Below are 18,151 nucleotides of genomic sequence, written 5' to 3'. Positions count from 1 at the left end.
CCTGGGCTCGCCACGACACTGCTTTAGCCCAAAATAGCGCGGGATATTCATGGCCTAGCCTTGCCGAGCTTCATGAATCCCGGGGATCATTTAGCTTTTATAAACATATAAGACATATAATCAGAATAACAATTAACAAAATAAGTGATATTATGTCTCCTCCTTTAGGTGTATCATTAATTATAGCTGTATTTATTGAAAATCTTATGGAACTTTGTATAAGTTTCACTTTTATTTGTAGTGACAATGAGTTTATAAAATGTGATGTGGATGTCAGAACTATATACATACAACAATAATCAGGTGAAAAAAATATTAGGATCAAACATTGCACCCAGCCTGAGTTAAGAACTCCAACTTCGAAAGTAGCACATACCACTCAAGTTATCCCCCTATCCTAAGCAGCAGTACCTCAGCTGCCACCAAATTAATTCAATATTAACTATTATTAATTAAAGTTAACCTCATTTAATTAGATTATCTATTATGACAAAGCTAAACAATTTGTAAATCAGCTTCATATAAACAAATAAGAACATTTAGAAACAGCTCATATTACTATGTACATCTATTTTGTATAATACACTCATAATCAAAATAGCATTCGAACAATCTTGATAATGGGAACAGAGAAGAGAGAGAGAGAGAGAGAGAGAGAGAGAAAAGGGGCATATCTATATATTAGTTTGTTAAAAGTTTGTAATAATAAGTTCTTATGTTCATTTGAATTCAATAACTTAGGCTATTATGATTCAAACATTACATATATTAGGGTATTCCTACTTTCTGCCATAGAAATGCAGTTAACAGTCTTAAAAACTTTAAATTACTTGTACCAAAAGCTTTCTTCTCATACTTATTATTGCCAATTAAGTAAAATATTTATACTCATACATAAGTTTAAAAATCATACTGCACAGCAATGATAATTCCTAGTTATACATAAATCATTGTGATGAAAGCCATCTGTATTTTATATATCTGAACTGCAGCTTTAAAATATGTCACATGACAGTTTCTTCTAAAATATAGACATAATGATACTTGTGCTTGTCAGTTAGTTAAGGCAAATGATTTATAACATTATATATGTTTAAATCATAAGTATTTATATACATTAATATGCTGCAGTCATGTAAGCTTTCAAAAACATGTGTATAAGTGTTTTACCATCTATGCCTTCTAAAATATCTTAGTTGTTTACTATGGCATACTAAGTCATTTAAAATAATTATAACTTTTATATTTTATAAATTACATCTTAAATAAGTAAGTTGTTATAAAGAATAACTCACATTTAAGTGTCATAAAGTTCGTTTTTCATCACAAAGTCGCATTTACAGCAGTTCTACTTCCTGAAACAGTATTCTTCTTGAATCTGCGATGTGTCAGTGTGAAATCAGGGGTCAAAGTCCAAATTGGCTGCATTCAGCTTCTCTGCGTGTATTCTGAGTGTTGAAACTTTTAAAACAACTCAAGGACATTATTCACGAGGTAACTCACATCCCAAATTGTCTTCCTTAACATTCTGGTGGGAATTTTAGTAAAAGCAAGTGACTGACATTCATTTAGTAACACAAATGAATCTAAACAGTGCAAAACCTTTGCAAAGTATTTTACAAGTCATTACAGTCTCTATGACAGTGAAACCAAGCCTACAGTTATTTAACATATTATACAACTTATTTTATATGCCCCATTTCATTTTCTCATACAAATCTTATTATATACATATATCAGTATTATCAGAAGTATATAACTGTATATATAAGAGAGAGAGAGAGAAAGAAAAGAAGAGAGAGAGAGAAAGAAAAAAAAAGAAAGAGAAAGAGAGAGAAGAAAAAAGAAAAAAAAGGAAGCTACAAAGAGTATCTACAAAGATATATTACTTGCTGTTTGTTTTAATAAAGCTAAACATGAGATATATTACTTACAACTATATTAGTACTAATTATTTGCAATTATATCATGACATATTATTTAAAATCATGTATAAGCAATTAAGTCATGGTATAATATTTAACATCAGAGTTTAAACAGCATATATAATTTTAAAGAACTAATAAGTCATTATTTCACTTATTTCATATTTTTCATCATACTTCTCTCCTTGCCCTCCCCCACCCCTCACTAAATGCATAGTTTAGAAAGAATGCCATTATTTAAAACAAGAAGAGAAAGGAAATGTATCAAATTACTAACCTTAGGTCTCTTTATCACAAAGAGAAACAAGTTGATTCATAGCATGTTATTTGTTCCTCAGAGAGTTTGATTATTTATGAAACAAAACAGTTCTTTGCACACAAAAAAGTAACTTTGAATAAATCTTTAAAATATTTGTGGCTTTCTGGAAATGCAGTAACTGTAATTGAGGAATTTAAAAGAAAAAAAAATAATATAGAACATGTAATTTGTTTTTTAGTCTTTTTTGCTTCTCCGAAGTCTTCCAAGAAGTTCCTGTTGCCATCCTCTTTAGCGAAGGGCTTGCCCATTCCATATCTTCTATTTTATCTAATATTTTATTTTTTTTAATATACAGCAAAGCAGAGTCCAAGTCTTCAAAAATTCTAGGGCCATCAGGTAAAAAGATTTTTAGTTTGGCAGGAAATAAAAGGTGAGTTTTGAACTGTGCTTTCTTAAGCTCTCATTAATGGCAAAAAAATTTTCTTTTAGTTATTACCAAGGAAGAATAGTCATTGTCAAAACGCACAGTTGCCTCATTAATTTTTATAGGTGCTTTAGCCCATGCAGATTTTAATACCATCTCCTTGTCATAAGATGATAAAAATCTTACAATAACTGATCTAGGATATTTTTTATTAGAGTTAAAATTAGATAAGGACCTATGGGCTCTTTCAATACCAAAAGAAAATGCTTCTGACAAGTCTAAAGTTTTGGGAAGCCAAGTATTTAAAAAGGAAGTAATGTTGTTACCTTCTATATTTTCTGGCAGTCCAAAAATCCTGATATTATTGCATCTAGATCTGTTATCCAGGTCATCAAATTTGGATTGTAGATGTGTATTCTGTTTCAGTAAAAATTCAATGTTAATTTCTTCTTCCTGAATTCTGTTGTCCATATCAATAAGAGACTCTTCGATACCTGTAATCTGAGCTTTCTGATGTTGCAAGTCTTGATGTAACAAATCTATTTGTTTTGTAGTTTTTTCTATAAAGTTATCAATTTTAGTATCCAGTTTGTCCATTTTGGTTGTTAGTTGCTGAATAGTTGATATCAAAGACTGAAGCTCTTTCTTGATGCTGGAATCCTGACTGTTAGCCTTACTGGAACTCATTTTAAACAGAGGTGATGAAAGAGAAATTTCCAAGATGATTTCTGACAGGAAAATTATTTAAATTTTCTTTCTTTTTTAGATATTATTCAAGAAACTGATATTCCAAACGTATTTAGAAAGAAAATTATTTCATCAGTTGAATTTTAAAGTAATTATTTCCTGTCAGTGCAGTTATGTTAGTGGAGCTGAAGAAATCTGCTGCTATCCTGTGTTCATCCTTGGCCACGCCCCAGTTTTAGATGTTTTGAAGTTTAGATGTTATGGTCTTGATGTTTTGAGTTTAGATGTTATGAAGAGTAGATGTCTGATAGGTAACCGTGAGCAGATATATATATATATATATATATATATATATATATATATATATATATATATATATATATGTAGGTATACATGACCATACATCTGTAGATAGCAATGGCAGATTAACAAACACACATATGTCCACATGCACTGTTAAAGGGGTTGAGAGGCCCCACACACTATACGTCTTGTATGAATAGGCATCCCCCCACAGCCAAACAAGTCCACCCTGCAATACACTACCAAGTGTTGCAGATTCCATAACCAGGATCTGACACAACATGGGCACAAGATGTTACCAGTACTACATCCCACCTGTATGATGTCAGGCTGGTAATGGCAACATATCATGCAGTACAGTCTGCCTCCCATAGGAAATGTAATATATGGAAGCTATCATCATCGCCAGGAAACAGATACACAGACACAGATATGCAGATACAGATATACATACATATATATATATATATATATATATATATATATATATATATATATATATATATATATATATATATATATATATACATACACATATATATAGATATACATGTGACTACACATACACACGTAGATATATGTACAGTAAGATACATATGTAGAAGGTGCACACAATATGGAACAGCCACTATGCCTACAGTTATCCCCTGAATGACTGGACACTGTATGGGCCACCCATAAAAATGACAGTACTTGCCTGCAACATATACCCACAGAGAGGTTGTAGGAAAAACACCACACACAGGTTTGCAGAAATGGAAAACCTTTAATTGTGTACTATTACAATTCTATATGCCATGTCATATAGCTGTTCAGACACTGACAACCATATAAACAGATTAATGCAACTGTGAAACAGTTACAGTAATACAGTAATCTGGAAAGGTTCACAACTGTTGCTGACCAGGCCAAGCCCTTCAAATTGTACAATAGTGAAGACAAACTGGGTCACAGGATACCAAACAATCAACAGTATGTAATGCAGGTGTATAGTTCAGCAGCCTCTATCTACACTCTGTACAAACTCAGTAGGTGGTAAAGATATCATTTGACGACATGGGATGTAACTGTTACATAACAAGGCATAACTGACACCATCACAAACACACCGACAAACAGAACAGTCTGTATGGCAGGGGGCAGTAGGCTTGCATTAACCCAGTTCATGTAAGTAATGTAAATATAGGTGAAGTATATGGTACTGTATATCCAGATACCTTAAGGCAGTTCACTCCTGATACCCCCACATTGTGTAACAGCCTAGTTAATTTATGGTGGTTCCCCCCTTAGACTCAATGATACAGTGCATAAGGCCACACATGTATTGTGTAAGTGACGCCCACACATATATGGCCCCAGCCCCACCATATGTGTGGGGGATACAACAGCAGTGGACTGAAGGCAGCAATGGCAGTGTGATATACTCACAGCCCACTATAGAACAGCCACTAATAGCATGACATATGTGCAAAGCTTGGTATGTAGGTGGAGGACAGAGGCTGGAACACAGGCACATACATGTACAACTGTTGCCATACACTAAGCAAGTTGCTGGTGTTACAGGATAGTCTGCAACATACCCCTAGTCAGGGAATTGAGGTTGGAAACAGAAATGGATGTAGCCATGTACCAATAACATGGAACACACACACTGCCAGTGTAATATCTGACACAGGACCTGCGTGGTGGACAGACAAAACATGATAGGCATACCAAGAGGATAGGCCCACAGTTGTGAGCTATGCAAACAGACTGCATTCCAAGGTAAACTAGTATGTATACACACATACCCTGTAACACCAGTACTATACAAAACATAACACAACTCTACTCACAGTTTGTCTGCAGTTCCTGATCCTCCTACAAATATGTGGCTTTCCTGAGTGTGCCGGTTCTCCTGTAAGAGGTGTTGCTACCTGCTGTCGGTAACCCTGATGCCCACACACAGGAAGGATGTCCATAACACAGGAAATGTAAAGGGACCATGCCCACATGATGTAGGGATTTTTATTGGGTGGTTGTGATGACAGTGGTAATTGGAAGTGCTACACTTGTAATTATATATATATATATATATATATATATATATATATATATATATCTGTATATATATATCTGTATATATATGGCTATCTGGATAAGTATCTGTACATATATTTCCACCATATGTCCTGGACATGGAGTGTAGCCCTACCCTATAGGGTACCCTATAGTCCCAAAGTCGTAGTGCAAGGGGATGTCAGGTATGTATAGCAGGTATATTAGTAGACTATTGCTACTGTCATTGGGATTGTCTTCACAGACATGGTGTGTTTGGGAGGTCACATCTGCTTATAGCATGTGTGCCATTGGTTACTGACAGACATCCTAAGGACATCATTGTACAGTACCACTGCTAGAACGTAATGCCACTGTGGACTGCAGCAAAGATATTGGCGAATATATGTGGAAATTCTGACAAACTCTGTACAGCCCAGAGGTATACACATAAGCCCTTAGTGCAAAACATGTGTACCATGCCTGACAATATCGATGTAGACAGCCATGTAGATGGGTATAACACATAACGACTGGTATACATTTGCCACCATAGGTTATGCATTCACACATCCCTGTCTGGCCTGACACATAATGACCGCTGGTACAGGTGTGCCATGGCCACATACTACCCACTAGATATTGACATACATCTGTACAGCATCCCACTGCTCTGTCTGACATACATGACTGTTAAGAGAGTCCTGGCAGCAGTACATCTGGCACGTATCTGGACATGACATCCCACTGGGTAAGTACACAAAGCTGCTTAGCATATAACAATGCACTGTGCAGGCTGCAGGCAGACTGGCTCAACGCTGGCCTACATCTCCTATGGGGGAATGCACATGTACCTGCATATATAGCAGGCTCAACAGGCATGTCACAGCACAGGGTAAGATACACCTGTGTGAAAGCGCATAACCACAACAAATGTGAACACAGCCACAGCCACATATAGTTAGCTAGCATAATATTACAGTATACGGACTATCTGTTCTACACCATCCTCAGATGTGCCACTCACAGACTGACCCTACATATATTGGGCTGCTACACAGTTTGGTCTGATGGCTGTCTGTGGTATGGGACATGTGTGTGTATGGCCCTACATACATGTACACCAATACAGTACTATACATCGGATCAGCATTTAACATCAGATAGGAGGAGAACTAGAACAATGACATCTACCACAGTCTGTACACAGGCTAAAGTATGTATTAACAATACACACACTGTCGACATTCAGCATAAGTACACAGACCTCAGTACTGTACAAACATCCACAGAATGTCCAGGTTATGTCATGAAATATAACCCCTACTGTACATAACATGTGTAGCAGTCAGATATATCACTGGCTTGCTATCAGATATGATGACACTAATTATGATGTACAGCACATATGCACCACTTCATGCATGACATATGTACAAAGGTTGACAGAGGTGTGGCTGGAAGCACATACACAGGGCCAATATTGACATGTTGCTGTGATAACCTCATACATTTACTGTTGTAACAGGGTTTGTTGCAACATATGTCCTTTGAGGGATATGATGTCAGTAACTATCACGGCTGTCACCATCTACAGACTGTAATCCTCACACTACCTTCTGCAGTCCACAGATAGATGCTCTGTGGGTAACACATGAAACCAAAGACACAACACTGCCCAGTCTGCAGATGACCCTGCAGATGGGGATTCCTCATAAACATGGAACTGACATGGCAGGTATTGAGACATGTATGACAGCCATATCCACACAAACACTGTTAAACCAACATTACTCCAAATGTAGTATAGCAGCACTTACAGTTTGTAGTCAGGTCAGGCACACCCCCTTCCTGTTTGTTGCCCTCTTTCCATACTGTATGTTGTTAGAGATAAATCCCCAATCCATCTGAGATGCCATTTGCCAAATGACAGATCTAGTTCCTGTTCACAGTGAATGAAAAGGGCCAACACCACCATGATGTTCCTAGATATTGGAGTGTGTTTCCATGCAATTGGCTATAGGAATGTTACTACAGCTGTTTCATATGCAATCAGCTAGGGGAGGGCTGCAATTCATGCAGAGGCCATCAGCTGATCATGAGCATCACTTAAAATACACATGCTGCTGTCTAAGCAAAGCAGGTGTAGGTATCCACATCCACCAGAGAGGGGGTGGGAGAGGCAGACAAAGGCAAAGACATGTCAGGGAGGGGTGGGCGAGTAAAACTGAAGCATTTTTGTGTCATACACCTACCAGCACAGGGTATCAAACCCCTGACAACTATGTAGTACTATCACAGTTCAATGCAGTTATTGGATGCGCCACATTGGTTACCTGTTGTGGAGCACTCAGAACATATATGTGATGGTGAGTGACATCTGCAACAGGGATACGGCAGCTATACGGTAGGTGACATACATGTGCCTGTCTGCATGAACAGGTGCCAGCGCCAACACAGCCACACTCTCACAGGGACATACACACACTGACACACTTGGCAGGGCCAGGACTGAAACTCATCAGTAGTGGGATTGTCACAACACATCACTGTGCAGGTATCACATGTGCCACATGGGTCATATGGAGGTTGTATGGGCAAAGGGTATGAGGAGGTGTCTGACATCAGACAGCATGCTTCATTATGCCCATGGGGGTTGTAATGACTGTGGATGTGAGCATACGCACCATACAACACACACAGAAACACACAGGGTGCCAGTATTGACATGCATTGGTGCATGTCTGCACAGGTGTGTGGTGGTCGACTGTTCCAGCAGGCTATACAAGGGTAGGTGATGGGTATACCTTGGCATCAGGCCACATGACAATGGTCTGTATTGTGGCTCAGGGCTGTAGTTTCTGCATTTGCCCACAGAGGTGGGTATTGTATCCCCCATCCATTCACCTGGGTGACTATTGTGTGTGGCCAATGCTGTGCATCGCTTGCCATGTATGTGTTCCTTAGTCCATGACGTGGATGGTGTCTGAGATGTGCACACCTCCTACATGCATGTACAGTGACATGAGGAACTGTACCTGGGGTGTCTGGCCCATGTTTTGAACACAGATTATCATCAGATTTGCCAGTCTTGCCCACATGTGGCAGGAACTGTTAATGGCCAGCAGGTTTACCCTGCACCTACATTGATAGCATGCTAACAGCATTTCCTGGTGTAAGTGGCATCTGTCCATACAGGGCATGTTGTCAGGCATGGTATGTCCATTGTGGGTCACATGTGATGGCACCACAGGTGGTGCAGGTGTCCATTGGGAAGCATGGGGGAGATGCACTGTCTGCATGTACGTGCATATTGGACATATGGACATGGTGACATGCCCTCTTCAGCTGACTGCTATCACTCCATAGTTACTATCAGTGGCCAACATGCAGTGTACTACCCACATATTGGTTGTTGCCTAGGCATGTGTGCATGTATGAGACATGGGTTGACAGTGTGCTCTAGGTAATACTGGGGTTGCTAACTGTGATTGCCTGGCCTTGATGTCACATGTATGGGTATGGCTTTGCACACCAGCCTCTCAGCTATTTCACATCTGTTATCCCTGTATTGTGGACATTGTGATATATAGTAGGGCCACCATATAAGAAATATGCAAAACCCATTCCACATTGGTCACACACTCACAACCACCTCTGCACAGGATACGAGTTACAAACACACACCTGTCGTGTCTGGGAGTAGAACTCCTACCTAACTTATTACACTACAGCACTACACAGTTATAGTACATGCCACGGACATTACTGGAGTATTCTGTCCTCAAAGGTGTATTTCACAATGAATGACATCAGCAGGATTGCCAAAGTAGGGCATTTGAAATGTGCTGCGAGTGACTAGACTAAAATGCATTGCTCCCTACACAGACAGTGACACACACACAAAACATCCATGTGTGGGTAAAGAACTCCTAACAGAGGTCTTTATTACACTACAACAGGGAGATGTTATAGGACGCACTATGGGGATTACTAAAGAGCTCCTTCCCCAAAGGTGTATTTCACAATGAATGACATCAGCAGGATTGCCAAAGTAGGGCATTTGAAATGTACTGTGTGTGACTAGCCTAAAATGCATTTCTCCCTACACAGACAGTGACACATACACAAAACATCCACAACTGACATGTGTGGGTATCAACCCCTAACAGAGGTCTATATCATACTACAGCTGGTATAGGACACACCACAGGGATTATTAGAAAACACCTTCCCCAAAGGTGTATTTCACAATGAATAACATCAACAGGATTGCCAAAGTAGGGCATTTGAAATATACTGTGTGTGAAAACTCTAAAATGCATTGCTCCCTACACAGACAGTGACACACACAAAACATCCAGAACTGCCATGGGTGGGGATGGAACCCTACCACGGTTCAAAATCACACTACAGGAGTACGCAGTTACAGGATGCACTACAGAGATTATTGGGCTGCAACCTTCCCAGAGGTGTATTTCTAGGTAGGTGACATCAGCAGCCTTGCCAAAGTTGGTATATGAATTGTAAGGAGTGTCAGTACCCTAAATAGTATTGTTCTCTATACAGACACACACACACACACACACACACACACACACACACACACACACACACACACACACACACACTTGCCATGTTTGGGATTCAAGCCCCTACCTCACTATTTTATCACACTACAGCAGTATGCAGTTACAGGACGTGCTGCAGAGATCACTGGGCTACAACATTCCCAGAGGTGTATTTTTAGGTGGGTGGCATCAGCAGCCTTGCCAAAGTTGAGTATATGAATTGTAAGGAGTGTGAGTACCCTAAAAAGCATTGCTGTCTACACAGTCAGACATGCACACACAGACTCACACAAGCACAGTTGCTAACTCTGGGGTTTGAACTCCTACCTAACTATTTTATCATACTACAGCAGTACGCAGTTACAGGATGCACTACAGAGATCATTGGGTTACAATCTTCCCAGAGGTATATTTCTAGGTGGGTGACATCAGCAGCTTTGCCAAAGTTGGGTATATGAAGTGTAAGGAGTGTGAGTACCCTAAAGAGCATTGCTCTCTATACAGTCAGACATGCACACAAATGCACATACAGACAGTTGCCAAGTCTGGGGGTTGAACTTCTACCTAATTATATTATCACACTACAGCAGTACACAGTTACAGGGTGTGCTATGGAGATTACTGGGCTACAACCTTCCCAGTGGTGTATTTCTAGGTGGGTGACATCAGCAGCCTTGCCAAAGGTGGGTATATGAATTGTAAGGAGTGTGAGTACCCTAAAAAGCATTGCTCTCTACACAGTCAGAGACAGCCATGCACGCAAACAGACTCACACAGTTGGCAAGTCTGAGGTTAGAACTCCTACCTATTTTATCACACTATAGCAGTACGCAGGTACAGGATGTGCTACAGAGATTACGCAGCTGCAATCTTCTCAGAGATATATTTCTAGGTGGGTGACATGAGCAGCCTTGCTAAAGTTGAGTATATGAATTTTAAGGAGTGTGAGTACCCTAAAAAGCGTTGCTGTCTACACAGTCAGAGACAGACACACACACACACACACACACACACACACACACGCAGTTGCCAAGTCTGGGGTTAGAACTCCTACCTAACAAGTTTATCACACTACAGTAGTACGCAGTTATGGGACAAGCCAAGGAAATTACTGGGCTACAGTTCTCCCAAAGGTTTATTTCACATTGGATGACCTCAGCAGGTTTGTCATAGTAGGGTTGTGGGGAGGGCAGTGTGTACATGGTCCATAACTCATTCATCTAGGGGTTGACACACCACATGCAGCCACACACTGGGTCATATGTCACAGGTACGTGTATACAGTTACTAGATGACTACTTCCTTGTACAGTCATGTTGCACAGCTGGCATGTGCACCACATAGTCTGTAATGCTGACATGTACTGGTGGCTAGTATCTGCAGTGAGTGACATCTGCACCTCATGTGTTTGGGGCCTTTTGGCTGTGTGCTGGGTGGGATAGGCCTGGATGGCTCTTTGTCATGGTTACCCTCTTCCAGAATCTATGTCCATCTACCTTTGGCTTATTATAGTCTGTTGTCCTTACATATATGTCTGTATTCCTATCCACTGTGTGTGCAAGGCATGAGTGGTGCATACTGACAAGTGCCTGCACTAACAACTGCAACTGCCAGATATGTCTGGTCCACTGGTGTTTGCAGACATGGCCTCCATGTGTTTAAGTGTGTGAGCATGCCAAGTATGACCTTTCAGTATATTGTTGACTGACATTGCCTTCATTTCTCTAAGTGTGTGAGCATGCCCAGTATGGTCGTCTGTATTGCATGTGTGGATCAAGTCCAGGTAGTTTGTACTGCAGTGCTGACCTTTGTATTGTACACCGACAGGTAGCATGCTGTGTCTGCAGGGTATCCATCGATCATTTGGCATTGACTGTTGCTACATTTCTGCATAGCAGGGGGGGGGCACCTGACTATTTCTATCTTTCTACATAGGACTGGGGGGCACACCTGACTGTTACTATATGTCTAAATAGGATGGGGGTGCACACCTGACACTTGTACACATTTTCTAGGACTGTACTGGTATGTCAGGTACTCCATTTCAGTCTGTAGTCTTAACTATCGTGCTGGCTAGAGGCATACCAATGTACTACACTTCTTAGCTTTTAATTACCTACATATTAGTTTCTGACTTCCTAGCCTTCACAACTGACATCCCACTGCCTGACCTGCAGTAGTCTGTCTGTGTAGGCCTGGGGGAGGTTACCCATAAGCCTCATTCAGAGGCCATAGTATAGCATTTGTTTGTGTTTTGTCTACACCTGTCCTGCTGGCTGTGACTGTTGTTGGGTATGTGACCCCCCCCCCCCGACTGGCGTGTGTGATTCACTTTCCTTGTGGGTGTCCCAGTAATAAGGGTGGTGCTGCAGGGCTGCCTAGGTCAGATGCACATAGTACACTCCCTACACATGGTTAGCACAGGTAGTGCAATGTTTGGCATCCTTTTTACTGTATGTGAGAGTCACAGATAGGAGTTATTCCCTGAGTCCCTCCTGTGTCAGTGTATGTGCTATGCATTGCCTCTTTGCCAAGGCCAGGGCATACTGGGCATGCCTCCTTCTGCCTACTGGGGTACGCTCAGGTTGTTCCTCCTCTGAGCCACTCTGTGCCTGTCCAGGCCTTTGCAATGGTTGGGGGCTATGTGGCCCTCTTCCATGCTGTTCCTGCTGCAGCTGTTTCCACAGGATCATATTGTGTAGCATGGCGCATTCAAGGACAATTTGGGTACATGTAATTGGCGAGTACTGAAAGGCTCCACCGGATGTGTCCAGGCACCAGAACCTGACTTGAGCATCCCAAACATATACTCTATTATAATTCTTGTTTGTGCGTGTGCCTCATTATGGAGTTCTTGCTCGGGTGTGTGTGCATTTCTGATGGGTGTTATCAGCCATGCCTTCAGTGTGTATCCAGCATCCCCCACTAGGTGACCATGTGGGGATGTCCCCATTGGCAAATCTTGGTACAGCTGCATCAGATGCCAGATGTGGGTATCGTGATAGCTTCCAGGGCAGCCAGCACACACATTCATTATTATGCCCTGGGCATCGCACATGACCTGGCAGTCGATGGAGGGGAAGTCCTTGCAGTTGATGTCGACCCTACCCCGCTCACCGGGTGGTGCTTTGATGCATATGTGCGTGCAGTGTTTTGCACCCACTACCTCAGGGTATTCTGCTATTTAGTGGAAGAGACGCATATTGCTGGCCAATGCCTCACAGGTGTTGGGGAAATAATACGTGCTCACCAACATGTCCTGCATGGCATCCAGGAACTGGTGGAGTACCCTGGATGCTGATACATGTGAAATTCCCATCATATCCCCAGTTGGCCTTTGGAAGGTACCTGTAGCTAGTGTTCTAAGGCCTACACATACCTTGGTATCCACTGGGATGAGTTCCCCTCTGTTAGTTCTGTGTGTGAGGCGTGGCCGGCACCGCTCAACAATTTGCTGTAGGAGGTCCCTGTCCACACTATAGCGCTCCACTATCTCCAGCTCATGTAGCCTTTGGTAGGTTACCCTGGGTCTGTACACTCTTCTCTGTCTCCTCAGTGTGGGTTGCTTGGCAGCATTCACATCCTCACCACTCTCAGCATATTCCACAAGTTGCATGATAGCTATTGCAGCCCCTAACATTTTGCTGCTGTGAATGTTAAAAGTTCCACGCTTGCTTACACCGGTGGTGTAGAGTGTGGGAAAAACCAGAGAGGTAGGTGTTTGCATAGTTTATAGTAGTGTCCTGGGCTGAGCTGGTCTGCTGCCTGTGTAATTGGCTGGTTCTAATACGTTTCACCTGGCAACTATGCTGGTACTCCTTGATTACCTTCCTACTACTGTTTTCCCTTCCCATTACCCTTCTGTTTAAGCCCAGGGGCACGCCGCTCAAACAGAGTACTCAAATGTGCATACTGCTGCTATTTCCTGGTTTAACTTCTTTTTTCTTCCTGTAAAACCCAGTGCGCGGCACGCACACACGCTTTGTAAAGTGTGCTCGGCAGGTTTAGACACACCCCCTAGCTTAGCTGTGCTAAGCTAGGAGCAAACCCGAGCCACAGGGCTCCAATCTGCTTACAGTATGCCTGACACCCCCCCATGATGTCACCTACGTCCTAGGCTTGCACCCAGCTATTCATACTCTTACACTGTTGGGACCTGACTCACATGCTGGGGAAAACTGGGATTCACTATTCTTCCTCTCATTTGCATAGGATTGCCTGCTAATGCATAGTTACCTGTGTCACACTGAGCCTCCCCCCCCTTAGCAACCACTACTCATTGGCCAGGTTGTCTTCTGACTGCCATTGACTTGCATGGCAGAATACTGATTTTAGTCAGAATGCTTATTTTATGTTTATTTTCATACCCCCCACCCCCTCGATCCCGTTTGCATGCGCTGCCCTATGCTTAAACAGCTGAGATTGGCTAAAAACAAATAAAAGTTGATTTTTTAATTTTTTGTATTGTTTCAAATGCCAATGGCCTTATACTTGGCCATTGGCATGCTTACTCAATGATAAGCAGCCTTTATTTGGAGCTGTCATAGCTCCGTTTTGGATTTTGAAATGTACTCGGTTACTAACCGAGTACATTTCTGCAGATAGCACCAGTCTTGCATGGACTGTTGCAAGCTTCCTGGATTGCAAAATCACCTCATTTGCATGGATTTCACCTGCAAATGGGTTGATTTGCATACCAGGGTTTAGTCCATGCAAGATTAGTGCAGGAGCGCTCGTGCATTGAGCTAAGGAGTTGGTACACAAGTAGTTTTCCCAGTTAATGGTGGGGTAATTGAAGTCCCCCATTATTAGGGTGTTTGGGTGAACCCTAATATTTTCCAGTACATCAAGAAAAGAGGAGTGGGACTCCTGGGGCATGGTGGGGAATCTGTAGCAAGCTACAATTTGGATAACAGTTTTGCCCAGAGTTAGCTACACTTGGATAAACTCAGATGCATTATGCTGAGCAACTAGCCCGGAGGTGTGGATATCCTTAATAAATATGGACACACCTCCACCTTTGGTGTTTCGGTTGAGGTTACATGGCCGAAAAGTGTGATATGAGTTATAGCCTGGTAGTGCAGGGGTGCTCTCTGGAGCCTTGAACCAGGTCTCAGTCACTGCACAGATATCAATGTTCTCCATTTTAAGAAGTGCCTCTAGTGAGTGCATTTTGAGATTTAGACTTCTAGCATTGAGTAACATTACCCTCAGTTTTTGCTTGCCTGTTTCTGTTATGGTGGTGAATTTGTTATTTGAACCCTGCCTAAAAAAGGTACTATAGGGGCAGCAAGAGCCTTAGCCAGTATACGGATCCCCAGGGGCGACAGGTGCAGGCATCTGTGGCAAAGCATCATAGTTTGTCGACTATGTCATCCCAAGCAGACAGATACTGGATCCCCTTAGAATGACACCAGAAGCTTAGCCAATTGTTGAAGTCAATCATTTTGTCCTCGTACTGCGGTATCATTCTGGGTGATGGCTAAATGCTACTCAGGGCAAGGATCATACCTGCCTGGGCTACAAGATCAGAGAGCTTTTCTATGTCTCTTTTCATATAGTCCAGGGAGGTACGTCTCAGGTCATTCACACCAACATGGACAATGACAGAGTCATATTTGTACTTGTTGTGGCGTGACCTGAGTGTGTGGGTCATGTGACAGATCCTGGCACCGGACAGGCAGCTGACAGTAACCTTCTTCTCGTTTAGCCTGGTGAGTGAGACATCAGTGTGCCTGACTATAGAGTCACCTATGACTAGTATGTTGGGTGCGTTGTTTTGCCTTATTGGCTGTGGTTGAGTGGCACACTGAGTCTGAGTCTCCCTTTACTCTTTTCTCAGAACCTCTGATGCATTTCCAGAATTCAGTATCTCAACTTGCTTCACTTTAGTAATGGCAAAAACAACTTGTTTTTCATGTTTCTCTTCAGAACTATACACATTCTTCTCAACACCTTTTTTTTCTCCTTTTTCACATCATAGAAAATTTTTCTTGTGCAACATAAACTATAAAGATGTTATCATAAGCAATGTGAAAAAAAAAATCTGCACAGGACCAATGCACATGTGACTGCTTTCCACAGAAATGCAATAAAGGTGATGTGCACATGTGCACATGCACAAACACACATGCACACATATGCAACTTAATCAGGAGATTACCTTTTATAAGCTATTTCCTGTCCTATAAGCAATATTGGCATAAAAAGGCTGGAACTATCTCTGAAAAGACAAACATAGAACACAGATTTAAAATGTTAACCAAGCAGGAAGTGGAAGAGAAAAATGATAGAAACCAAATGCAGAAGGGGGAGGCTTGCCAGTTTTCAATATCAGCTGAATCTCTACCGGCAGAGATTCAGACCTGGATACTGTGCATATACAAATTTTACTGTTTTGGGCATGTTGTTGAACTATGATCAAGACTAGCATAGTGAATGAACCTTGAAGAAACTTTTGCAAACATTTTAATTGGAAACGGGTGAGAGAAAACTATTCCAGGTGGCGCAGTTGCTCATATTTGTATAATGTTTCTTATTTTAACATCCGAATAAATTTACAAATCATCAGTTGTCAGCTGTACAAAATCTGTTTAGTTAACTACCAGTGTGTGTTTTGCATAATTTAATTATATAGTATGTTATTATTTAACTGAAAAAGCTTGTGGTTGCTTGAGGAAGACAATAAAGGTAACTACACCAAACTAGTGAGCTGTAACTGTTGGCATTCACCCCCTGATGTAAGAGTACTTTTATTTATTTATGTATGAATTTATTTATTGACATTTGTTTACCAGAGAAGTCAAGCTGAGTAATAAATATCCATTTTCAACAGGTTCAAGAAGAAAAGCTCTGTATAGTTAAATAACATCAAATAAAACAATAAACCAGTAGTACTGATGTAATTAAAAAACATATGTACATATAATTTGACAATGGAATACATAGGATACAATAAAGTTTGAGGAGACACTAGTGATGTAATAATAATAAACAATTACAATTAAATATGACAGTATATATATTCAAAAGTATTAGAAACATAATCTACTATTTTAGCAAATAATCAAAAAAGATGATACAAGTACCCCCTACTAATGAAGAGAGGGTAAGTGTTGAAAGGTATAGAAAGATAGTATGATGAACACTTTGTATGAATGTAAAGTAGTTCTTGATGTATATCATACAGGAGAGGTGTGTGTGCATAGCCATATGTTAGTGAGAAATTGTTTGAAAGAGGGATTAAATACATGGAGGCTTGATATAGCTCTGAATGAATTTGGAATAGAGTTCTATAGCCTGGCTATGCAGTGTGAGTATAGACTTTGTTCAAAACATTTTTATTTTATAGATTTCGAGAAGGTTTTTGTCTTGGAAGCACAAATGGTGATTTAGGAGACAACGATGATGTGCAAAGGAGATAGAAGGGCAGGTAGAGGGCTTAAACAATAGTTTATTGTTTAGAAGAAGTTGTGTATGGGATAGTTGATGTCGGAGTTCTAACCAGTTGAGGGCATATAATGCAGAGCAATAATGCAATAATGAACTTTATGTGGCAGGGTAGTTGCAAATCTATGTTATAGCATTGGTCCAGTTGTGATTTAAGAGGGATCTGGATGTTAGTCAAAACAGGTAAGCTAGTTAGGGAGATTCTATTAGAAGAAGTAAGGACATTTTTGCTGTATATATTAGAGCTAGCTTTTAATTATTTATTATTAATTTATTTACATTTGTTAACCAGGTAGTGTCTGACTGGGCAAATAGCCCATTTTCAGTGGAGACCTGGGGAGAAACTCTCCAGAACAATACAATTAGTTAATATTTGCAAACAAATTTTACAAAGTTACATAAGACAGAACAAGTAGTCATAAAGCACAAATATTAGCAGTAATTAAAGATGTAGGAAATGTAGTCACATAAGGGAGCAATAGTTATTAAGACACAT

Source organism: Protopterus annectens, chromosome 11.part0 (genome assembly GCF_019279795.1).
Source record: "Protopterus annectens isolate FY-2018-M chromosome 11.part0, PAN1.0, whole genome shotgun sequence".
Lineage (NCBI taxonomy): Eukaryota > Metazoa > Chordata > Ceratodontiformes > Protopteridae > Protopterus > Protopterus annectens.
Note: the sequence above shows the minus strand (reverse complement) of the source record.